We start from the raw sequence: 27,689 nt of genomic DNA, 5'->3' as shown, positions 1-27,689 counted from the left end.
ATAGTCTCCAAACTGGACTCCTTTATTCCTACATTTGAATCCTCATCTTTATCATCTGTCCAAAATGAAAAATTTCTCAGTAGAAATGTTAACCACCACCATAATAATATTTCCTGTTTTAAAGGCCCTTTATGACTACAGCAGCTTATACTTCCTACCACATCTTGCACCATACTCCAAACTGAATGGTATTGAATTGTTCCAGCCCTCACTCACCATTCTTCAAAGACACAGCTTAAACATGGCATTCCAGTGGAGACTTCCACAGGAGAACACTTCCTCTCTAACATTTCATAAATTTGATAACATATCTCTACTATAAACCATATCAAAATTAATAGCATAATTATTTTTTTACATGTTTTCATCCATGAATGGGTGACCAAGGCCAACATTCATGCCCATGTGCCCACAGAGAAAGGTACATGGACACATGTTTTATGACAAAAAGTAAAGGATTTCAAATAAAATTAGATCAGTATTTTCATGATTCCTTACATTAGAATACTGTGGAAATTAGAATACTTTAAATTTTATATGTATATACCAAATTCCAATAGTTCTGTGTCTGTGTATATGTATATATGCATGAATGTTTTATGTGTGTAATTTGAGAACTTATTTTGGACATATAATGAATAATTAAAGAATAAAAAGGAAAAAATTAGACAGGACATTTTTTACTAGAAGAACCAGATGCAAAGTAGCTCACTAACAGATATTGATACTTATTATTTTAAAATATATTGTGTTGTTCAGGGATACCAGGTAAACCAGTGAAAAAGACTAGAAAGTTCATATGTGGACACTTGATCCTTATCAGGGATGATATTGTAAAGTCACATGGAAGAACAGTTGAATCAATAGTCCTGGCCTTCTGTAATGGGCTTTTCCATTTGGAAATAATCCAATTTGATTCCCATTTACACAACACATAAAAGTCAATTCCAGTTGATTTAAAATGAAACCATAAAAGAAAAACCCATAAAATAAAATCTCTTATTTTTTTTTCAGAGAACCATAGGGGGAAATATGAGAATGTTTTATGAAGACGGAAACATTCAACTAGAAATAACAATTGCAAATCATTGCTTAGGAAATAAATTAAATTAAAAATGTATATTTATCAAAAGATACTGTTTAAAAATAAACAATGTAAAAGGGGGCACAGCGAACTGGCTCAGAGGCAAAAGTATCTGCCTTGCAAGTATGAAAATTTTGTACATTACCAAAATAGATTATGTATGGGAACATTAATTGCTTTAAATAAATAATTAAATAATAACGATAGTAAATGATATCAAAAAGAATGAAAAATTGAATCAGAATATGTTTATATGTTAAAAGATAAAATGAATCCAAGTAATATATGCCAACATCTATCAATCTCAAAAACAGTAATACTGAATAAAAAAGTATGCTTAAGAAATATGTTCAAGGGGCTGGAGCAATAGTACAGCGGGTAGGGCGTTTGCCTTGCACGAGATGGACCCAGGTTGGCTTCCCAGCATCCCATATGGTCCCTGAGCACCGCCAGGGGTGATTCCTGAGTGCAGAGCCAGGAGTAACCCCTGTGCATTGCCATGTGTGACCCCCACCAAAAAAAGAAATATGTTCAATAAATTATTCATATAAATTAAAATCACACAAAACATACTGTATTATATTATGGGTGCATGTAAAAGTGCAAATATATACGTGGAAAAGATTTTAATCCTAGGATACAGATAGCCATTGGTTTTGAAGTGTTAGAAAAACTGAAATACAGTATAACAAAATGGTCTCTAATCAATGGGTAGTAAGTAACTATTTTTTAAAAAATTGTTTTGATATTTAAAATATATTTAAACAAAATCTAAATTTGAAGTAATTATATTTAGGATGGAGAATCTAGTTCAGTGTAGAGCACTTACCTTGTACATGCAAGGCCCTGGGTTTGAGTCCTGATATCACACAAAAATAAGAAAATAAATAAATATATATGCATATTTGATTAATTGGAGAATACTTGAAGACTATATAATACTTATACAATGAAATTTTTGGGAAAAGAAATGGAAAATTATTCTTAGGAAAGAATCCAATGTCTTTGTGTGTATGTGTGAAGCAAAATAGTTTTTATTGAATAAAACTTATTTAGAAATATGTGAAGGGAGAGCAGTAGAGGGGATACATGTTCAAGAGAGAACACAGGCTTCTCCAGAGTGGAAAAGCAAAGATACATAAAGACAAATATTGAGATACATGTTCAAGGTAGAATACAGACTTGAAGAGCAAGCCGAGAATCCTACATCTTAATATGGATATATTACAAATGTTTTCTAAGTGCTGAAGCTGCATTTGGTAAACGTTTTGAATCCTTAGAATGATAAAAATATTGCTCAGTGATGATGCACATTCATATTCCTATGTGACACTATCTCTGAAGATGAAAGTATAGAAGATGACAGACAGACTCGAAAACTCATGACAGATAAATATGTCTCCTAATAAGTTAAATAATTGGAAATGTGAAAGAGCTGACATTATTTTTAGATACTAGGTGGGTGGACGACTTGAACTTATGTTTGGAGATGTTTCATTTTCATTTTCTTTCAAGGTGACAAGAGCGTGAATACTGGGTCCTTTTGTGATTTCTATCTCTCTCCAACACACCCTAGTGCCTCTTCTTGGGCACTGAGGCAAACAGCCCTGCACGCATGCTGAGCACTGATGGGCTTCTATTCACCCACCATAAACTATAGCTTGGAGGTTCTTTCTTAAGGGGAAAGGGGGCAAAACCGCCTCTAAGGTGCTAATGGCACAGTTGATTCAAAACATCTCTTGGCTCAATAAAACTACACTGGAAAGGTTTTCTGCCATCTGGTACATGCTTCTGCAGTCCTGCCAGACCGCCCTCCTCTGCAGCCCAATAGCTCTCACTGCACCTGGTCAAGAAAGCCACACGCTCATATGGAATGCCCTCCTACCAACACTGGGTTTACTTCTTGGATAGCATGTGACTTCAGATCTGCATATTTATGAATTTGGAGACCCATTAGGACCAGTTTGCATGCCTTGCTCACTAGACTAGCTAATAGGCAATCCGAAGGGGCTGTCTAGTTTCTACTTTGGGCAGCATCTCAAAATGATATGTATCACTGTAGCACTGTCATCCCATTCCATTGTTCATTGATTTGCTCGAGCAGGCACCAGTAACTACTCCATTGTGATACTTGTTACTATTTTGGGCATATGGAATACATGGGTAGTTTGCCAGGCTCTGTTGTTCTGGCTAGATACTCTCAATAGCTTGCTGGGTTCTCTAAGAGGGACAGAAGAGTCAAATCAAGGTCAGCCACGTGCAAGGCAAACGTCCTACCCACTGTGCTATTGCTCCAGTCCCTCATAATGATATAAAAAAAGAACTATCTCTAGTCATAAACACAGTGAAACCATCTCCACAAAGTAAGTCACTGAAAACATAAGATATATAGTAGACTCACCAATATATAGGGTACAATAACATAGATGATGTGGTTACACAATCCTATCACCCAAACAACTTAATGAAGATTCCTTAGAATTTACCATGTAAGATACTCAGATAATTTCTGTAACTCTGTATCTAAAACCATGTTTGACTCAATTTCCATGAAAATTTCTGAGTCTAATTATTGTTTTCTCACTGGAATAAATGAAAGAAGCCTAATAATACCAAGGAGGACCCAATGCAATTTTGTGGTCTTTCCAAAACACTTGCAATTCTGTAGTCAAAAAACAAGTTCTGAGAATTTAAAAATATGTATACAGGAGTCAGAGAAATAGGACGGCAGGTAGGGTATGGTCCCCTAAGCCCAATAAGTCTGATTCCTGAGTGCAGAGCCAAGAATAAGCCCTGAACACCACCAGGTGTGGTTCAAAAACAAAAAGGGGCTGGAGAGATAGCACAGCCAGTAGGGTGTTTGCCTTGCATGAAGCTGACCCTGGTTTGATTCCCAGCATCTTATATGGTCCCCTGAGCATCGCCAGGAATGATTCCTCAGTGCAAAGCTATGAGTAACCCCTGAGCATCACCAGATGTGACCCAAAAAGGAAAAAAATGTATAGAAGACTTTGAAAAATTTGATGTAATAACTGCTGACCTGGTATTAGGCCCTACAGGTGATGTCAGAAACAAGTTATCCACGAGAAATTTCCTCCCTCCCTCCTTTTCTTCCTTCCTTGAAGACATAGAGTTTTAGTAGAAACTTACTTAGAGAAATGTAAGGGGGGAAAAGAGAGAAGTTCTGTTCAAGAGAGAACACAGGCTTCTCCGGGGTGGAAATGGGGAAGTGAAGAAACACTGAGACAAGCAGATGAGATACATGTTCAAGGGAGACCACTGGCTTGAAGGGTAAGCCTGTCCTATAAATGAAGTGTTTTGATTTTGTTCTCTGTTAAGTTGCAGTCTAAAACAGATGGCTCTTCTGAGGTCAGAGATATAGTACAACGGGTAGGGCCAGTGCCTTGCCAGCAGTGCTTGCATGCAGCTTACCCAGGTTCAATTCCAGACACCGCATATGGTACCGCGAGCCTGCTGATCCCTGAGTGCACAGCCAGGAGTAATGCCTGAGCACCTCCGAGTGTAGTCCAAAAATAAACAAAACAAAAAATAAATGGATCTTATTATTATGCTCATTGTCTTAACAATTTTATTTTATCACGCTTTAAAAATACTGATGAGGAACTGGAGCGATAGCACAACAGGTGGGGCATTTGCCTTGCATGCGGCTGACCCGATTTCAATCTCTGGCATCCCATATGGTCCCCCAAGCACCTCCAGGAATAATTCCTGAGTGCAGAGCCAGGAGTAACCCCTGAGCATTGCTGGGTGTGACCCAAAAAGAAAAAAAACTACTGACGACTGAGCTATTATATGTTCTCTACTTGGGAACTCAAACAACTCAAAAAATCATACTCATTGACTCATCTGAATGTTTACAAATTTTGTATCAATAATTCCTCATGTTCTTCAACAAATAAATAATAAGCATAAAAATAATAAGGCTGCTAATATGTATCTTTTTTTTTGCTTTTTTTGGGGGGGGTCACACCCGGTGATGCACAGGTGTTATTCCTGGCTCATGCACTCAGGAATTAGTCCTGGTCATGTTCGGGGGACCATATGGGATGCTGGGAATCGAACCGGGGTCAGCCGTGTGCAAGGCAAACGCCCTACCCGCTGTGCTATTGCTCCAGGCCCTATGTATCATCTTTCTTTTTCTCTGACCTTACCATAATATTTATTTTGTTTTCTTTTGTACTTGCAGCACCATGATCAACACAGCGAATGCTAGGGTATCATGATACAATGATCCAACATCTGACCCTCCACAGAATGTCCATTTCCCTCAACCATTGTCTCAGGTTCCCCTCAAAATGTAAAGAAAATTTCTATTTGAGTCTCTTTTAGATAAGAATCTATCACTTATTTCTTTAACATCATAGAACTTTATAAGAGTTTTCATGAATACTTTGAAATCAGCTCTTTTGGCAATAGACATAAGATGAGGCACAAAGTTTTATCAAAGTTCTGGCAAACTTTGATGACCATATCATCAATTAAATTAAAATTAAATTAAAATGAAAATTATTATATTTCCAAAATAGTGACTCTTACTAAATTACAATAGATTCTCAGTCATTGCTGACACTGATTGAAACAAAAATAAAAGGAAATTGAAAGGTAACCATTCAAATAAAAATGCACTCAAATTGAATATGAGCTATGATGATTGTTTTGGTCCACTCAGGCTGTTATAATAATATGTGACAGATTGGATAGCTTACAAAAAACAAAAATAGATTTCTCACAGTTCTGAAGACTGAAAGAAGACAAAAATCAAAGGCACCTTCAGATTCAGTATTTACTGAGATCTGCCTTTTCACTGTGTCCACTTGGAATGAAGGGCACTAGATCTATTCACCTGATACACTTGACTAGAACTTCTCACTTCCTGAAGGCTTCATCTCTCCTACTCCATCACCTTGAGAATTGGATTTCAACAGATAAATTTGGGGAGGACATAAATATCCGATCAGCTCATAGCTGTGCTCTTCTCTTTTTCCAGGTTTTATCTAAAGATAAATAATGACTATGGGATGGAACTATAATTAATTCATTTCAGTGATATGCATAGTCTGTGTTACTTGCTTTATATGTATAAACACATATTAATCACACAAGGTTAATTGCATTACATGTATATCTGTATCTGAAGTCATATAGATGAATTATATATATATATATATATGTGATGGCTTAAAAGCAATGATGTAAAACGTTGTTTCTTTATAGTTGAGAAAACGAAACTATACTAAAATGAATGAACTTGACCAAGGTCACAGTCAATAGTTTTCAGGACTTGGATTTCAGGGCCTGTGATATTTCTTTTATCCAATATCTACTCAACAATTATTTATTAAAGCACATTCTGTGAAATGACATCATGCAAGAGGATGAAGAAGTGACAGAGTTCCTGCTTTTAAAGGAGTTACAGCTAATTTTAAGACTATAAACAATAGACTGTGTTGGCGGGATACTGTCACTTTGATAATGGATGTGGTATAGTAATGCTGTTCCTCTAAAACATATCTACATAAACTATCTTAAAAAAACAATCCATTAAAATAAAACCAGAGAATCTGGAAGTGCCCCAACAACTGACTGACAAGATCCTATGTATCTGAGCTCAGATAACCACACACACACACACACACACACACACACACACACAAATCCCAGTTTTCCCACTTGTAATTTTCTCATAAAAAAAACTCCTGACTTTAGGAAGAAAATAAATTACTGATGTGTTTCAGAAAATTATGACTTAAATAGCTAGCCCCTTATTTAGTTCCAAATTCAAACTTATTTCCTTTGAACACATCACAGATCTTGGGGACAGAATCTGTAGATAAACACAGTCAGCAAAGCACCTACGCCTCAAATGCTACAACATTCCATCTAACCTTCCTCAAAGCCTCGAAAGTGGGCAAAGAAAACCACCTTCCATCTTAGTGCTACCCAAACTTAAAGTTCCAAATGGAAAATCCTTTAATTTTCAATTCTTTACCTTGAATTGTGATTATATATTATATATATACTTCAAATATATCTATACTATACATATTTGGAATATATATATTCCAAAATACTGCAGATAATGTCAGATAATCAAACTGTTTACAAGCAAGGGGATCATTTTTTTTAATTTCTCTTCTGGAGTATCTATGTTGATTGCTGGTGTATCAGGGAGGGATCCACAGAAATACTATGATAACGTTATAACATACCCTTCTGATTGCATTATCATTAACTGAAATATTTTTGTTGTAGTTGTAATTATTTGTCTTCTCTACTTAGGATATATACACTACGAAGTTGTGTACCTTGTATATCTCATTTAGAATTATGCACTGCATGCCTAGAAGTAAGATTGATATACTAGATAATAAATTTATTCAACAAATCATCATTGAGCATGAATGACTGAGTGAATAAATAAATGAATGAGTGCTATATTTTCATAATACTTTTATGAATCTAAAAGTGATATACTATAAAAGATTACTCTTATTTTACTGAACTGTTAATTTTTTCTCATCATTTCTTTGAAGAAATATTTTTCACTTAGTAAAGAAAAAGTATCAAGAGGTATATGACCCTATTTTAATGTTATAAGCATTTGAAACTGACATTGCTCTTCAGAAAACTTCCTGGTAACATAATGGCTAACACCAAATCCTGTATCTGCAATTTGGGCAAGATAGATCCTTTGCTCCATCTTGTTTACTGGAGTTGAAATGGCTAAGACTGGTTCTTTATTTACCTACATCCAAAGCATCAGTTATGATATTGGGACTGAGAGCTGGCTATGCATGGATATGTCTCTCCAGGTAAATAGCTTGAGCATCCCTTGTAGTGAGGTGGTTTTAGGATAGCTGAGCTTCTTACACAAAGGAAGTCCTCTGAAAACTTCATCTGGAGTCATATACACAACATCCTAATGGTGAATGTCACATGATTAGACCAAATTCTAGTGGTGAAAATATATCCTTGGTCTTTTGGTGTGAAGAGTAGGATGCATATGAGGATAGGTAGGCATCAATGGAAAACTCTTTGGAGACTATCACAATAATAAGTTGGTATGTTTAAAGTCATCTTCCTGAATGCCTTGGAAATGCTGATTACCCATATTAACTGGGCAGAGAGGAGAAACAAAGCAATATGTTTCGATAGACAGATAGTTCTTCTTCACTGCTCCTAATTTGATGCTGCTGACCTATTAACATTACTTCATTGCTTTGATGTAGCAGTGGTTCCGGCCAAGGCACAACTGCCAGGTACCTTATCATCTGTCCTAAAGTATGACCAATTTCCATTAGAATGATCCTTCAACTGTATTAAATACTTGTCTTCTGCAAAACTAAATGAAATTCATACAAAACTAAATGAAGCTCATAAAGACTCCCTCATTCTTGATCATAGGATCCCTTGTTGAGAGGTTGAAGGAAGTAGGTATATCCCCATTTTAGAAATGAGTAAGTGCAATAAAATAAGGCTCTTAAATGCCAACCTAGACATAGAATTAGTAAGCCAGAATAAAGGGAAGAGCCATGTATATGGTATGCATGTGTGTGACAGAGAGAGACAAATGTAGATACACGGAAAGTCAGAAACAGGAGGGGAATCGTCTCAAAAAAGGGAGAATAAACAAAATTACTTTTCCTTTCTCAGTTCTAATATGGCAACTACTTAAGTATCTTAACACACTAAAAGATTAGCAGAAGCAACAAATTTATGGTACAATTAAGTACTTATTGTCCTCCAGTAGTACTAAGATTTCAACTGTATTAGATTCATTTTTTTGTCCTTCCTAATCCTTTGGACAAGATGAGGCCTCATGCATTGATGGGTCTAAGTTTTAAATGTCTTGTCTTATTTCAAGATTAAATGAAAAGATAATGTAGCATAATGCTACATATGAATGGAAAGTGGCTCATAATGGGTACCAAGTAAATAAAAATTCTTATATTTTAAGTCTTAGTATTATTAATATTTAAATTTAAGTTAAAGGGTTTTTGTCTTCTCTCTTATCTACATGTAGTGATTTTAAGGAATACAGAATTGACTAATAATTACTAATAATTACAGATATGCAGCTGAAATTGCACATTTTCACCTAAGTCTGTGTGACCTTGTACTAATTAATTAATGTGTTGGAGCTTTAGAATCCTCACCTGAATCTTGGTTTTTTCAAGTGTCAGATTATTATTATTTGTGGTTGTTGTGTTTGTTTTGAGATCACACCCAGTGATGCTCAGGGGTTATTTCTGACTCTGCACTCAGGAATTACTTCTTACAGTGTTCTGGAGCCTATATGAGATTGAACCCGAGTTGGCCTCGTGCAAGGCAAGCACACTACCAGCTTTACCATTGCTGTGGCTCCAAGGATCAGATTATTAATTCATGAATCAGAACATTGGGCCAGGACAAGTCTGCCTTTTCTCTGTGTCACCTACTGACACAGATAAGGACACAGCAGCCACATCTATAACTCCTGTAGGGGCTATCCTCATCTGTGTCTTAAAGAAGCAGCAGGAGATTACCACTTAAATTTTGTTTGTTTCGTTTCCTTTGTTTGCCTCTAACATTTGTGGTTCCACAGTAACAGAAATGGCTTTACTCATTTCATCATCTGTAACTATTTGCCCTCTAGTGGTAAGAATCAAGGAAAAGTGTTTTCCCTGAGAAAAAAAAAATTCCAGGTTCACTTAAGTATCAAAATTTGATCGAGGTTTTGATAAATGCATAGTTTTGCATCATTCTTGAATTGTTATGCTATTCCTTTCCCTCAAAAACGTCCTCCTTATTAGCAGTTTACAGCAGTAAACCCGAACACAGATTCTGATGGTGAGGAATTTTGAGGAAACTTTCGCTTAGACACTTCTTGCCCAGGAACTCAGGAGCCAGTGATGAAGGAAGACTCTAGAGCAGCAGTTCTCTGAGAGCTGGGCTAGCATGTTCTTCCATGCGCTCTCCTGGGTTGATTGCTGACAGGAGACTTTAATGTTTTATAGGGGGATGTGAGTAGAGAGAGACAGAGACTTATCTTCTTTAAAGACCCTGTGCCAAATTCCACAATACTGACAACCCACTGGGTGCACAGCAGATTAGAGGGGAAAGTAGTACAGAAGACCATTAAGCTCAATAAACAAAAGCAATAACACAGAAGGCTCAACTAGCAACATTTCAGTAAATCCTCAACAACTTTAATAACACCACTGTGAAATATAACAATTTTCACTTACTGAAATATCTTTTTATAATTCCATTTACCATTTTGTCATAACAAAGCAATATAAAATACATTAGTTTGTGACTGCTAAGAGGACAGGCTTGGAGTATGGTGGGAAACTGATGACATTGGTGGAGGAACGGTAACATTAGTGGTGGGATTGGTGTTGGAACACTGAATGCCCAAAACAACTGAAATTATGAACAGCTTTGTAAACCACAGTGCTTAAATAAAGTAAGAAAAAAATATGCACACACACAAATAAAAATTTTCATAAAAGTGATAAATCAATACAAAGCTCAGCATCGATGAGGTACATATAGGGCCTTTAACTAACATTATTTTTTATTTTAAATTTTATTATGACCACAAAACATGTTTTATATTAGTCTGATTTTTTGGGGGGAAATTATACTGTTATCGCTTCTAAAAAAGAAAATAAAGGAACTGTGCAATTCTTTTCCAGTGCACGCAAAACATTTTCCAAAATAGACCATGTACTGGGCCACAAAACATACCTCAATAGAATCGGAAAAATAGAAATTGTATCAACTACCTTCTCAGACAACGATGCACTGAAGATAGAAGCTAACCACACGCAGACGCAGAGAATCAAAGCAAACACCTGGAAATTAAACAGCTCAGTGTTGAACAGTGAGTGGGTCAGGAAGAAAATCAAGGAAGAAATCAAGAGATACCTCGAAAAAAATGAAAATGAAGACACAAGCTACCAGAACCTATGGGATGCAGCTAAAGCTGTGTTAAGGGGAAAATTTATAGCTCTGCAAACATTCCTTAGGAAGGAAGAAAGGGCCTACACAGATAGCTTGACTTCACAGCTCAAGGCCTTAGAAAAGGACCAGAAAAAGGAACCCAAACCAGAGTGAAGGAAGGAAATAATAAAAATTAGAGCAAAAATTAACGACATGGAAACCCAGAAAACAATCTGAAAGGTCAATGAGACCAAGAGCTGATTCTTTGAGAAAATTAAAAAAATTGATAAACCGCTAGCACACTCACAAAGAAAGAGAGAGAAAGAACCCGAATAAACCGAATCAGGAATGAAAAGGGGGATATCACAACAGAAACCAATGAAATTCAAAAGATCATCAGAGACTACTTTGAAAGTCTATATGCCACGAAATAAGAGAACCTAAAAGAAATGGATGAATTCCTTGACTCCTACAATCTCCCAAGACTGAACCAAGAAGACTTGGAATTCCTGAACAGACCCATTAATATCAAGGAAATTGAAACTGTAATCAAAAGTCTCCCCAAAAACAAAAGCCCAGGTCCAGATGGATTCACTGGCGAATTCTTCCAAACATTTAAAGAAGACTTGTTTCCAAATGTCCTCAAGGTTTTCCAACAAATTGAAAAAACAGGAATTCTCCCAAATAGTTTCTATGAAGCACATATCTCCCTAATACAAAAAGCAAAAAAAGACACCACTAAGAAAGAAAATTATAGACCAATATCCCTGATGAACACCGATGCGAAGATCCTCAACAAAATATTAGCAAATAGGATCCAACAACTCATCAAAAAGATCATATACCATGACCAAGTGGGATTCATCCCAGGAATGCAAGGATGGTTTAACATTCGGAAATCAATTAACATAACCCATCATATCAACAAAAGTAAAGATTAAAACCATATGATCATATCAATTGATGCAAAGAAATCATTTTACAAGATCCAACATCCGTTCATGATGAAAACCCTCACCAAAATGGGTTTTGGAGGAACTTTCCTCAAGATAGTTGAAGCCATCTACCACAAGCCTATGGCAAGCATCATCCTCAATGGGGAAAAACTAAGGGCCTTTCCTCTAAGATCAGGGACAAGACAAGGATGCCCACTCTCACCACTTCTGTTCAGCATAGTCCTGGAAGTACTTGCGATAGCTGTTAGACAAGAAAAAGAGATCAAGGGCATCCAGATAGGAAAGGAAGAAATCAAACTCTCACTATGTGCAGACAATATGATACTATATCTAGAGAAGCCTAAATCCTCTACTAAGAAACTCTTAGGAACAATAGACTTGTACAGTAAAGTTGCAGGCTATAAAATCAATACCCAAAAATCCATGGCCTTCCTATATGCAAACAATGAGACAGAGGAAAGGAACATGAAAAAAGCAATCCCATTCACAATCATGCCCCAGAAAATCAAGTACCTCGTAATCAGATTAACTAAGGAAGTAAAAGACCTCTATAAAGAAAACTACAAGACGCTACTCCATGAAATAAAAGAGGAAATGAGGAAATGGAAACATATCCCCTGGTCATGGTTAGGAAGAATCAACATTGTCAAAATGTCAATACTCCCAAAAGCATTGTACAGATTGAATGCGATCCCTATAAAGATACCCATGACATTCTTCAAAGAAATGGATCAAGCAACCCTGAAATTCATATGGAACAACAAATGCCCACGGAATGCTAAAACAATTCTTGGGAAAAAGATGATGGGAGGCATCACCCTCCCCAACCTCAAACTTTACTACAAAGGGATAATAATCAAAACAGCATGGTACTGGAACAAAGGCAGAACCGCAACCCAATGGAACAGAGTGGAATATCCCTACACACAACCCCAAATGTATGACCATCTAATCTTTGATAAGGGAGCAAGAAATGTGAAATGGAGCAAGGAAAGCCTCTTTAACAAATGGTGCTGGCACAACTGGACAACCACACGAGAAAGAATGGGCTTAGACCTCGACCTGACACCATGCACAAAAATCAGATCAAAATGGATTAAAGACCTCAGCATCAGACCACAAACCATAAGGTACATTGAAGACAAGGTTGGCAAAACCCTCCATGATTTTGAAGCCAACGGTTTTTTCAAAGATGACACACAACTGACCAACCAAGAGGAAACAAAGATAAACAAATGGGACTATATTAAACTAAGAAGCTTCTGCACTGCAAAAGATACAGTGACCAGAAAACAAAGACAGTCTACAGAATGGGAAAGGATATTCACCCAATACCCATCTGATAAGGGGTTGATATCAAGGGTATATAAGGTACTGGTTGAACTCTACAAGAAGAAAACATCCAACCCCATCAGAAAATGGGTCGAAGAAATTAACAGAAACTTTCCCAAGGAAGAGATACGAATGGCCAAAAGGAACATGAAAAAGTGCTCTACATCACTAATAATCAGGGAGATGCAGATCAAAACAACCATGAGATACCACCTCACACCAGAGACTGGCACACATTCAAAAGAACAAAAGCAGCCGCTGTTGGAGAGGATGTGGGAGAAAGGTACCCTTCTACACTGCTGGTGAGAATGCCGACTGGTTCAGCCCTTCTGGAAAACAATATGTACGCTTCTCAAAAAATTAGAAATTGAGCTCCCATTTGACCCAGCAATACCACTGCTGGAAATATATCCCAGAGAAGCCAAAAAGTATAGTCGAAATGACATCTGCACTTATATGTTCATAGCAGCACTGTTTACAATAGCCAGAATCTGGAAAAAGCCCGAGTGCCCTAGAAAAGATGACTGGTTAAAGAAACTGGTACATCTATACAATGGAATACTATGCAGCTGTTAGAAAAAATGAAGTCATGAACTTTGCATGTAAGTGGATAAACATGGAAAGTATCATGCTAAGTGAAATCAGTCAGAAAGAGAGAGAGACAAACATAGAAAGATTGCACTCATCTGTGGGATATAAAATAACAGAATAGGAGATTAATTTCCAAGAATAGTAGAAATAAGTACCAGTAAGTTGGCTCCATGGCTTGGAAGCTGGTCTCACTTGCTGGGGGAAAAGGCAGCTCAGATAGAGAAGGGAACACCAAGTAAAATGAGGTTGGAGATCCCCCTCGGGAAGGGAGATGCGTGCTGAAAGTAGACTAGAGACTGTACACAATGGCCACTGAATACCCCTGTTTCAAAACACAACGCCCAGTTGGAGAGATAGAGAGAGAGAGAGAGATCAAAAGGGAATACCCTGCCACAGAGGCAGAGTGGGTTGTGGGGGGGAGATGGGATGGGGGGAGAGTACTGGGTTTATTGGTGGTGGAGAATGGGCACTGATGGAGGGATGTGTTTGTGAACATTGTGTGAGGGAAAAACAAGTTCTAAAATGTGTGAATCTGTATCTGTACCCTCATGGTGATTCACTAATTAAAGAATAAAATAAAATAAAAATCATAAAACATAAAGGGATTGTGCAGAGAGTAACTTCAATTTTCATATATAGAATAGTTATTTTACAGATTTATACAAGTCTGAAGCAGAAACATCATAAAAGATTAACATTTAGTAATTTAGTCTGGAGGAGTCATAGATAATGATTGCTCGGATGTTTTATTTTCCTTTTTATTTGGTTCAAAAATTTAAAATGGAGCCATAGCACAGTGGTAGGGCGTTCGCCTTGCACTTGGCCAACCTGTGTTCTATTCCTCCACCCCTCTCGGAGAGCCCGACAAGCTACCGAGAGTATCACGCCCGCATGGCAGAGCCTGGCAAGCTACCCATGGCATATTCGATATGCCAAAAACAGTAACAATAAGTCTCACAATGAAAGGTGTTACTGGTGCCTGCTTGAACAAATCGATGAGCAATGGGATGACAGTGACAGTGACAGTAACAGTGACAGTCATCTCTAGGCTGGAGTGACTGCAGTGGGTAAGGTACTTTCCTGAACATGGCCAGCTGGTTTCAGTCCTTGGCACCTCACAGGGTCCCCCAACTGGGTACCGCCAAAAGTGATGCCTGAGGGGTACAGCAGGTAGGGTGCTTGCCTTGCATGCAGCCAACCTAGGTTCAATTTCCAGCATCCCATATGGTCCCTGAGAACTGCCAGGAGTATTTCCTGAGTGCAAAGCCAGAAGTAATTTCTGAGCCTCGCCAGATAGGTTCAAAACAAAAAAAAATCCTGCAGAGCCAGGAGTAAGCTGTGAGCATGCCAGGTATAGCCCCAAACCAGAAATATAATATATATACATATTATATATTATATAACATATAATATATATGCCTATGTACATCTAAGTCACAAAGTCACCACAATGATAATAGATCACCTTTTCAGGATGACCACATGTGCCTAGAAGTAGAAATGAATTCATTAAACAAGTAATGAACTTTTAAAAATTCATATCAAATATAGAGAATCACTTGATCCCCTCCCCAAATGAAACCTTAGTAGATAATGTTGTACTCAATCTTGTGACTGACCATAAGTAAGTATGAACTTTAGAATGAGAATTAGGATAATAATAACAAAATCAAATATTCTGGTAAGCCCTTGGATAACATATTTTTTTTTAAAATTATTTATTTATTTTTTAATTAGTGAGTCACCGTGAGGGTGCAGTTACAGATTTATATATTTTCTTTTTTTTTTCAATTTTATTGAATCATCATGTGGAGGGTTACATAGTTCTCAGGATTATGTCAGTTATACAATACTCAAACACCCTTCCCTTCACCAGTGCCCATATTCCATCACCAACCACCCCAGTCTACCTACCGCCCCCTCCCACCTCTCCAGTCCCCGCCCTTGTAAGTGAGAAGTTTCACTTCGTTTACGCTTTATCTTGATTACATTCCGTGTTTCAACACATAACTCACTATTGTTGCTTGGGTTTCCCCCCAAAGAGAAAAAGACAGTCCTATTTCCAAGGAAGCATTTGATAGTTCTCCATTGCTAAGAATATAGAGATATTAAGTCCCGCTGTTTGTTACATAACTTTTCTTTTTTCCCCCCTTGCCCCGCGCCACCGAGTTCACGCCTGTTTAGTAATCGCCACGCTGCCTGACAAAGGGGAAAAAACTGAAAAAGATGGTTATTTCCCATCATCAGCCAGCGTGGGGCTCTGGCTTAGTTGATAGTCTAGTAGAGTCTCTGCAAGCAGTTTCTGGAACCAAAGGTATTGTGCTGGTATCGGCTCCGGCTCGAGATTCCACCAGTGTCCCACTGTTCCATGTACATAATTTTTCCCCTTATATCCCATTCCCACGCCACCAAGTCTGTGTTTGCTTAATGGACATCATACTATGGTTGACGCCACGCCGCGTTTCTTCCTGAGAAAGAAGGATATTTCTTCTCAGCCGGCGTGGGGATATGGCTTAGTTCAGTCTAGAGAGATGGCTACCACTTTGATTGCCTTCAATATTTCAGCAAAGGACTTACTATTCTTGTTAGGATCTCCCACAAAAGTCTGACCCGTTAAAAGGGAACCATTACATATTGCTGATGCTAAGATGACATTAGGTCGCGCGGCCGTGGCAGCGGCCGTGCGGTTTTGGGTTTCTGTATAAAGTCCAGGGAAAGTACAACCAGAAATAACATCACTACAAACTTTTACCCTTTTATGGTGCTCATAAGATGGAGAAACCTAGAGAGAGCTGGCTCGGCGTCTCCATTTTGCGCTCAGAAAGCCGTGGACCCTGTGCTGTGCTCAGGAGGAAGGGGTTGAGAGAGCGGCGCCAAAAGGGCAGATTTATACATTTTCATGCTCATGTTTCCCTCATACAAAGTTCGAGAACCCATCCCTTCACCAGTGCCCATTCTCCACCACGAATAAACCCAGTATCCCTCCCACACCCCCAATCCCATCTCCCCCCACCCCAACCTGCCACTGTGGCAGTGTATTCCCTTTTGTTCTCTCTCTCTAATTAGGTGTTGTGGTTTGCAATAAAGGTGTTGAGTGGCCATTGTGTTCAGTTTCTAGTCTACATTCAGCACGCATCACCCTTCCCCCACGTGGCCTCCAACCACATTTTACTTAGTGTTCCCTTCTCTATCTGAGTTGCCCTCTCCCCAGAATGTGAAGCCAGCTTCCAAGCCATGATGTCAACCTCCTGGTACTTATTTCTACTATTCTTGGGTGTTAGTCTCCTACTCTGTTATTCTATATTCCACAGATGAGTGCAATCTTTCTATGTCTGTCTCTCTTTCTGACTCATTTCACTTAGCATGATACTTTCCATGTTGATCCACTTATATGCAAAGTTCATGACTTCATTTTTTCTAACAGCTGCATAGTATTCCATTGTATAGATGTACCAGAGTTTCTTTAACCAGTCATCTGTTCTAGGGCACTCAGGCTTTTTCCAGATTCTGGCTATTGTAAACAGTGCTGCTGTGAACATATAAGTGCAGATCCATTTCAGCTATACTTTTTGGCTTCTCTGGGATATATTCCCAGCAGTGGTATTGCTGGGTCAAATGGGAGCTCTATTTCTAATTTTTTGAGAATTGTCCATATTGTTTTCCAAAAGGGCTGAACCAGTCGGCATTCCCACCAGCAGTGAAGAAGGGTCCCTTTCTCCCACATCCTCTCCAACAGCGGTTGCTTTTGTTCTTTTGGATGTGTGCCAGTCTCTGTGGTGTGAGGAGGTATCTCATGGTTGTTTTGATCTGCATCTCCCTGATGATTAGTGATGTAAAGCAGTTTTTCATGTTCCTTTTGGCCATTCGTATCTCTTCCTTGATAACTTATTTTACTGACTCTAGTGGACACTGTTTTTAACATCATCCCTCTTTGTTTGGAGGAGTTCTGAATTTCCCCTTGATTACCCCTTGATCTTTGTCCTCCCTACTCCTAACCCACAAAGTTTATGTGGTGTGATCATCTTTGTTTCCAGCATGTGATCCAAGTCACTGAGAATATTCCTGGAGCTTTTGTTAAAATTAAAAAACCAACCCCCCCCCCCAAACCACAACTTTATCTTTAAAATAAATAGTAATAATAATTGCAAGGATGGGCACATTCAGCAGTGCTTGGTAGCTATGAATCCTAGTAGTTCTTAGGACTTTAGTACCGGAACTAGTATCAGGGATTGAATTCTGGGCCTTGAAAATGCAAGGTATTTATTCTACCCCTTGGCCTAGTTCTTTTGTTGCAGATTTAATTCTGAAGCTGTTGGTAGATATTTTGCTTTGGATTAAAGACAACACAGACAAAGCAGAATGGATGAAAAAAAATGGGGGGAGGGCTAGAGTTCAACAGCAAGTAATTGAGAAAGAAGATGAGAGTGTCTGTGACATTATTAAGGTCAGTCTAGCTCCCAGGAATGAAGAGCAACAGATATATTTTATCACGTGTTACTTTAGTTTTTTGGACTGGAGAGATAGCACAGCAGGTAAGGCGATGTGTCTTGCACGTGGCCAACCCGGGTTTGATTCCTCTGTCCCTCTCAGAGAGCCCGGCAAGCTACTGAGAGTATCACACCCACATGGCAGAGCCTGGCAAGCTCCCCGTGGCATATTCAATATGCCAAAAACAGTAGCAACAAGTCTCACAATGAAGACATTACTAGTGCCCGCTCGAGCAAATCGATGAACAATGAGATGACAGTGCTAGAGTGCTACTTTAGTTTTTTAAATATAATGCAATCAAAGAAATATTGACTTTAAAAAAAAAAGAAATATTGAGAACTATTCTGATTTGCATAATAAAGCATACTAAAATGCTGGTTTTATAAGCTATGTGTTCAGGGCTGGAGCAATAGTATAGCAGGCAGAGAGGTTGTCTTGCATGTGACTGACCCAAGTTCAATCCCCAGTACCCCATATGGTCTCCCAAGTACTGCCAGGGGTGATTCCTGAACAAAGAGGGGGTGACCTCTGAGAACTGCCAGTTTTGTTTCTCAAACAAAAACAGAAAAAAACGGTTTTATGCTCATTTATTAAGGTAATAAAAGGTTCATTTCTTGGGGCAGGATCTTTTAGAGACACTTTGGGGACATTTTTGAGGTCACTAGTATTATGTTATGGGGAATGGAAGGTGGCCAAAGAAGAAAAATGAAGAAAAACAAGGACAATATCTTATTAACATCACAAAATTACTCAGTTACTGGCCAGAGAGGCAAAATGGAGTAAAATAATGTCACTACCTTATTAACATCACAAAATTACTTGTTTAGATATAAACTCATTACACATTTAAAATGCTTCACCCAGACCATGGGGGTGTGGTTCAGTGGTTGAGTGTATGCCTTTTGTATATGAGGACCAGAGATAAATCTCTAGCATTGCAAAACAATGGAGACATAGACACACACAGACACACAGAAACAGACACAAACACACACAGACACACAGACACACACACACGCATACACACACACTACACAGATACACACACAAAGACAAAACATTTTTCCCCCCAACCTTGGTAACAAAAATACATAGATAAAATAAATTTAAGGGGGCTGGAGAGGTAGCACAGCGGGTAGGGCGTTTGGCTTGCACGCGGCCGACCCGGGTTCAAATCCCAGCATCCCATATGGTCCCCTGAGCACCGCCAGGAGTAATTCCTGAGTGCAGAGCCAGGAGTAACCCCTGTGCATCGCCAGGTGTGACCCAAAAAGCAAAATAAATAAATAAATAAATTAAAATAAATAAATTTAAAATGTTTGCTTCACTGAAAGCCATCTGTGATTACCACTCTCTGAAGGATGAGAGAGACATATAAATTTACCAAATGATTAGAAAGCTGTTCCTGAAAAAGTTCAAATATTCCCTTAGCATCATGTAAACAATTAAAAGAATCTACTCTGCTTGATCTATTTGCATAAAATAACAATTCTCAGCAGTATCAATGCATTTCACATGCCACTGATTAAAATATTGAATATTCATGTATGTATTAAAAAACCTTCTGTTGCTATGGCAGAACCTAGATCATAAAATGTGTTCCAGCTTTACTTTGAGGAAAAGGAAAACTAAAAGTTAAATCAAAGCTGTTGCATATCAATAAAAACAATGAAGAAAACAGAAAACAAATTTCCTATAAATTTGAGAAGCAAAGAATATATTCCCCACAAAATTTAAAATGTCTTCTGTGTAGGGGCAGGAGCAATAGCACAGCGGGTAGGACGTTTGCCTTGCACGCGGCCGACCCAGGTTCGAATCCCAGCATCCCATATGGTTCCCTGAGCACTGCCAGGAGTAATTCCTGAGTGCATGAGCCAGGAATAAGCGCTGATCATCCCCCGGTGTGACCCAAAACCAAAAAAAAAATGTTTTCTGTGTATGGAACCTGAAGAGACTAATATTCAAGCAGTAATGAGCGTCTTAAGCTCACAAGTATCCACTGGCATACATATACTATTATTTGGTAGAATAATGAGACAGCAGAATTCCAGGATGACTAGGACAGGGTTGAGAGAAATAAAGATGTTCCTCAGAGGCTCCAAGCAAAATTAACAAACATCGAAATTTCTGCCTCTTGCTTGAAACCTGGCAAATTCTGCCTAGGTGGCTAAAAGAATAAAAACTAACTTAACTTCCAAGGTAACTAACTTAACTTCCAACTTCATGGTCCTTTGAAGTAGAATCACAGAATAGACTAATACAGCAGGGTTTCTCAATGGTGGCACTATTGACAATTTTGAGCTGCAAAATACTTCATTGTTAGGCTCTAAGCCAGAACAACTAAACTACAAACTTGGAGAGGAGTGACGCATTTCATGGGCTTCTAATGTTAATTCAAGTCTGAGAATCAATAATCTAACTCAAGTCTCTGATTTTACATTAAAATGCAGAGGCTGGTTTAGTCTCTACCTAAGATATAACAACTGATTAGCAGCTGAAGAAGCACATTCTTTCTCATTTCCAGAATTTACTACCAGTGGCACTGTGAGAAAAGGTAGGTTTCCCAAAAGCATATTTCATCGGAATACTAACCTTAGCAGTGACACACAAAACACCCCAATGCACAATAGTCCAAGGCTCACTGTTAACAAGTGTTTCCTTTCTCTAGAGCTCAAGGTTTCCAAGCTTTTGTGAAGAGTACTTCATTTTTATTGACATTCTTTTTCTAGAGCTAAGTTGATAACACAATTAGTTTATAGCTAAGACTGCTTTAGTATGTTATCTTTTTGGCTGTCATCACCACAGCCCTATTTTACTATGTAATCACTTTGAGTTAAAGAGGTCTTATTTTACAGTCACATTTACTATTATTATCATCACATTTATTGATAGATTAATGTTGGTTAAATATTTGTTTACTTCATCTTTTTTGATGGCACTAGGAATCAAATCATGGGCCTCACACATGCAAGGTGTGCTGCTTTGCCACTGAGCAATATCTCTGGTCCTATGATTCAATAATTTTTGGCGGGTAGGTGTTATAGTCAACTGTGTTCAGGACTTACTCCTGGCTCTGATCTGATCTGGGCTCATCTGTGGCAGGGGATCATATTCAGGAACTGAATTCAGGTTGGGGTATGCAAGGCTCTGTTTCTCTCTCTGTTTCTCTCTCTCTCTCTCTCTCACTCTCTCTCCTCTTCCCTCCCTCTCCCTCCCTCTCCTTCCCTCTTTTGTCCCTCTCTTTCTCTCTTCATGGCCCAAGAATCATTATTTTAAACCTTTTCTGTGAGATTTACTGAAATAGAAAGCCATTTATGTAAAATTAAAATATGTGAGCTCTATGGATTTGAGAAAACCTCTCTTCATTAAAATAAAAAGCCCAAAATTGAACAAAAATAATTTTATCCCCAGTAAAAAGCTATAGAAGGGAATAAATATAAATAGGAAATAAGCCAGATTTATTTGTAAACTTTTTCTGTTATTTGGTCACACCCAGGTGTGCTCAAAGGCTCAGAGATCACTCCTGGCAGTGCTCAGGACATCATGCTGTGCCAGTGCCAAGTACAAATCAATTACCTGAAACATGAAAGGCAAGTACTCTACCACTGAGTCACATTCCCAGCCTTCTGCTCTTTTAATAAAAATTATTGCATCCTCATTGTGAGGCCACAGTCTGACATTTTGTCCAGTACCCTCTTGATTGAGCTTGTAGGAATTAAATTTCTTAATTCCGAGAGAGAGTTGCCTACTGATTCCAACTTTCTTTTTAGGAAAATAATGAATGAATAAATTAAAAGTTGATAGAACATGTTATTTGTAGGAGTATGACTGCATTGAGTTTTAACACAAGGAAGACATAAGTTACAATTAAAAGTGGCCTGATCCTTGTCATTATGATCTAGCAAAGAATTCCCATCAAGATTTTTACAAAGAACCTCTTTAGAAATGATAGTTTTTCTTTCCTTTTTAGTGTTACTGGTGCAGTTACTGTAAATAACTTTGTAGCTCTGAACAGATATTTATGCCCAGGTTTCCAAGGGCAAACTGTGATTAATGACAGTTGTCATCTAAATACATATCCTCTGAAATATCTTTTTTTCCTCTGAAATATCTTCATAGCAACATTTGGGCTTATGTACACACACATACACAGAAGTAGTTTTTGATAATCATGTGCATGTTGTTTTATGATGGACTTCATTTTCCTGTTCCTTTGCCTATTTTCAGCATGTATATATGTACAAGCCTATATATTAAAGTGTATTCATTAAAATTATATAATTAATACACACTAATATGTATAATACAAAGTTATCACATTTTTCCGTATCTGGAATTTATCACTTCTAGTCATTAAGTATATTGCTTTCTTATCTCCATATATTTCTTATCAATACATGCATAGTTTTTATTTTTTGCCACCATGAATAGTTAATAGTTAACAGTGAATGAATACCACATAAGAAGCACTTTTGAAAAAATTACATATATAAAGACTAAACTAAGGCTAATCTTCTCTTTATGGGAAAATGAGCAGAGGTGGATAAGAAACTTACCTAAGGCTGCAAAACTAGTAGGTGATAAACTAACCAGTGAAGCACCAAAGCAATTTACTATGCAAGGCATTTTTCAATGCAATTGTACGCATATCCTAATAGGATGGATTTATTTCTTTTAATTCACAATTTCTCAGAATTGAAATTACTGTGGGAAAATATGTTTATATATTACATTTTTACATCAATAGATTGCTTTGTATGCTACTTCAGGAAATAAAAGAAGACATGAGGAAATGGAAAGACATCCCCTGCTCATGGATTGGAAGAATTAATATTGTCAAAATGGCAATTCTCCCCAAAGCATTGTACAAATTCAATGCGATCCCTATAGGGATACCCTTGTCATTCTTCAAAGAAATGGAGCAAGCGCTCCTGAAATTCATATGGAACAATAAGCCCCGACGAATAGCTAAAGCAATTCTTGGGAAAAAGAAAATGGGAGGAATCAACCTCCCCAACTTCCAACTCTACTACAAAGCGGTAGTCATTAAAACAGCTTGGTACTGGAACAAAGGCAGAGCGGCAGACCAATGGAACAGGGTTGAATACTCTGACACATCCCCCCAAATATATGACCATCTAATCTTTGATAAGGGAGCAAAAAAGGCGAAGTGGAGCAAGGAAAGCATGTTTAACAAATTGTGCTGGCAAAACTGGACAGCTACATGCAAAAAAATGGGCTTAGACCTCCACCTATCACCATGTACAAAAGTCAGATCAAAATGGATTAAGGACCTCAACATCAGACCAGAATCCCTAAGTTACATTGAAGACAAGGTCGGCAAAACCGTCCACGACACTGAAGCCAAAGGTATCTTCAAAGCTGACACGCCACTGGCCAAGCAAGTGAAAACAGAGATAAGTAAATGGGACCATCTCAAACTAAGAAGCTTCTGCACCTCAAGAGAAACAGTGACCAAAGTACAAAGACAATCTACAGAATGGGAAAGGATATTTATGCAGTACCCATCCAATAAAGGGTTGACAACAAGGATATACAATGCACTGGTTGAACTCCACAAGAAGAAAACTGCCAACCCGATCAAAAAATGGGGTGATGAAATGAACAGAAACTTTCCTAAAGAAGAAATCCGAATGGCTCAGAGGCACATGAGAAAATGTTCCACATCACTAATCATCAGGGAAATGCAGATCAAAACAACCATGAGATATCATCTCACACCACAGAGACTGGCCCACATCCCAAAAAACAAAAACAACCGGTGTTGGCGTGGATGTGGGAAGAAAGGGACTCTCCTTCACTGCTGGTGGGAATGCCGACTGGTTCAGCCCTTTTGGAAAACAATATGGACAATTCTCAAAAAATTAGAAATTGAGCTTCCATTTGACCCATCAATACCACTCCTGGGAATATATCCCGGAGAGGCAAAAAGGTATAGTAGAGATGGCATATGTATTTCTATGTTCATTGCAGCACTGTTTACAATAGCCAGAATCTGGAAAAAACCAGAGTGCCCCAAAACAGATGACTGGTTAAAGAAACTCTGGTACATCTACACAATGGAATACTATGTAGCCGTCAGAAAACATGAAGTCATGAAATTTGCATATAAATGGATCAACATGGAAAGTATCATGTTGAGTGAAATGAGTCAGAAAGAAAGAGACAGACATAGGAAGATTGCACTCATATGTGGAATATAATGTAACTGAGAAGTACAAGTTGGCAACGATGCAACTTCTGGCAGATATCTCTCTGGACTTAGTTACTAAAATACTAAAATACAGAAACCCAAAACCGAGAGGCCGCGAAGTGTGGTCACTCGACCTCATACCTCTTCATCCTCAGCAATGGAAAACAAATTATCTAATGCTTCCTTTTCAGCAGGTCTGACTTTAGGGGAGAGACTCTCCAAACAATATTCGTGAGTTTTGTTGAAATATTGTATGAAATCAAAGTGAAAGTAAAGTGAAATTTATTAGTTACACAGGCGGGGGGGGCTATGGGGGGGCTAGGGGCGTGGGGGGGTTAGGGGTGTGGGGGTGCGGGGTGGAGCTATACTGGGATTCTTGGTGGTGGAATATGAGCACTGGTGAAGGGATGGGTATTCGAGCATTGTATAACTGAGATTTAAACCTGAAAACTTTGTAACTTTCCACATGGTGACTCAATAAAAAAATTAAAATTTAAAAAAAACAAAAAAATAGATTGCTTTGTAAATCTCAGTATACAGTTTACATTTCCACCAGTAGTGTAAAAGAGTGCTCTTTTTTCCAGCAGATTTTCTTTAAATTTTTTAAAATTCATTTTTTTTTGCTACACTGACAACTAAAAAGCAATATTTTCATTGTTGTCTGTGTTTCTGTGTGTCTCTCTGTGTGTGCATGTGGTGTGTGTGACAGTGGGGAGGCTAAGCATCGTGTTTATTAGCAGTTGGATTTGTGCTACTAGAAATTGCTGCATTAAGAGTCTCCAGAAAAGGGGCTGGAGCAATAGCACAGCGGGTAGGACGTTTGCCTTGCACACGGCTGACCCAGGTTCGATTCCCAGCATCCCATATGGTCCCCTGAGCATTGCCAGGGGTAATTCCTGAGTGCAGGGCCAAGAGTAACCCCTGTGCATCACTGGGTGTGACCCAAAAAAGCAAAAAAAAAAGTCTCCAGAAAAAAGTAACATATGTATACATAAAACATACATTAATATGTGAATATTAAACCTATAAATAATATGGGACCCGAGCAATAGTACAGTAGGTGGGTATTTGCCTTGCACACAATTGACTCAGTTCAATCTTCGGCAGCCCATATGGTACCCTGAGCACGACCAGGAGTGATTTCTGAGAGCAGAGCCAGGAGTAACCCTTGAGGACAACTGGGTATGACCCTAAACCAAAATGTATATATATATATATGTACATATATGTAACATATAATGGGTCTAGAGTGATTATATAGGAATTAAGGTACTTGCCTTGCATGCAGTTGTCACAGAGTTTATCTTCAGCACCATATAATGTCAGCTGACCACCACCAGGAATAATCCCTGAGCAGAGAGCCAGGAGTAAGCCCCGAAATTCACTTAGCAATCCCTCTCCCAAAAAAATGATGTTACTATATCAATTACTTTGGCACTGTAGCACTGTTATCCTGTTGTTCATCGATTTGCTCAAGTGGGCACCAGTAATGTCTCCATTGTGAGACTTGTTACTGTTTTTGGCATACCAAATACGCAATGAGTAGCTTGCCAGGCTCTGCCATGCGGGCAGGATACTCTCAGTATTTTGCTGGGCTCTCCAAGAGGGGCAGAGGAACTGAACCCGGGTCTGTGGCATGCAAGGCAAATGCCCTATCCGCTGTGTTATTGCTCCAGCCCCATCAATCACATAGTACTAAATATTTAGAGTGAGCATTGAACATCTATTACATAATTATTATACTATACACAGTAGTATATAATGCAAATATGGTATATATAATTAGTTTACATAATATAATAAATGTATAGATATTTATGCAATTAATGGAGCCTGGCAGGATCAAAACTATGCATAGTATACCAGTAGACTGGAAACAGTAGAAAAGTGTTGATGTTGCTGATTAAGTCCATAAACTTTTAACTGTATCTCATGATGATTCAATTAAAAAAAAAACAGCTCATAAACTTTAAGGCCAGAGAGATAGTAAACAGGTTAGTAATATGCTTGCATTTTATTAGGAACTAGGAACTCTTTATTTGTGCTGCAAAGTAATTTTGATATAGTAAGCAATAAAACAAAACAATGTAAAAGATAAAAATTCTTACCCTTAGTCGTTTTATGAACTTTCACATAGGGATTTTAGAACTCTGGGACACAGTATGGTGCAACTACACTGAAAGTATACAGAATAACGTTGGCTATGTTTTCAAAAATAATAAAATTTTAATAGATGGAACATACAGGTTAAAGGCATTTAGCATTTTGGTGATGGTGTAGGCACAGTAACTTGTTTTACCAAAAGAATGAAGAGTGACACTATTAAAAATCATGCTACAATTACAACTACAACTACTCAACTACAATCACATATTTGTTTTAATGAGCTTTTCCTTTCTTAGAAATACGGTAATTTGGGGGCAGGAGCAACAGTACAGCGGATAGGGTTATGGCCTTGCATAGGGCCAACCAGGGTTCAATCCCGCATCTCAGATGGGCCCCCAGGCACTTCCAGGAGTGATTCCTGAGAGCAGAGCCAGGAGTAACCCCTGAGCATCTCCAGATGTGGCCCTAAAACCAAACAAAAATCAAAAAAAGAAATGTGGATATTTGGAATAGCGATAAACTGCACTTCTTGAAATCAACTATGCAGTAGTCAGAAGTTAGTCATTTGGGGGAACTTTAAAGCTACTTAGATAATTCTGACATGTCGCTGAATTACTATCCTAAGATCTGACAGCATCACTCTTGGAAACAAGGACTTGGGCACTAGCCTTCTGAAAATCACCAATCTAGTTATATTTAGATCTTGGTTTTGTTTCGAGTATTAGAAATTTTGCAAACGAAGTATCAAGGCAAAGCAGTCTCCCAATAAATGGTAGTCTATACCGCAGTCACTCCCTGTGATCAAGGACCACATATTCTCATATTTGCACGATTCCCGGTCCAGCAGTTATTTGACCACCGTATAAAAATTTATCAGATAAATTACTCTGTTACACGCTGTAGCCAAACACTGCCATCCTGCGTTCCAAAAGAGACCCTGAGGTCACTAGCCAGAGACAATTAAAACCGG

General features: G+C 38.2%; 1 non-coding gene across 1 annotated transcript; it reads right to left on the bottom strand.

Moving 5' to 3' along the window:
• Positions 1-9,459: 9,459 nt before the first annotated feature.
• LOC129399239 (small nucleolar RNA SNORA17) lies at positions 9,460-9,594 on the bottom strand. Its single transcript, XR_008627011.1, has one exon. It is a non-coding gene; the product is annotated as a small nucleolar RNA SNORA17 (small nucleolar RNA).
• Positions 9,595-27,689: the final 18,095 nt, after the last annotated feature.

This window comes from Sorex araneus, chromosome 10 (assembly GCF_027595985.1).
Source record: "Sorex araneus isolate mSorAra2 chromosome 10, mSorAra2.pri, whole genome shotgun sequence".
NCBI classification, from domain to species: Eukaryota; Metazoa; Chordata; class Mammalia; order Eulipotyphla; family Soricidae; genus Sorex; species Sorex araneus.
The sequence above is the reverse complement of the archived record's forward strand: the minus strand, read 5'-3'. Positions and strand labels throughout refer to the sequence as shown.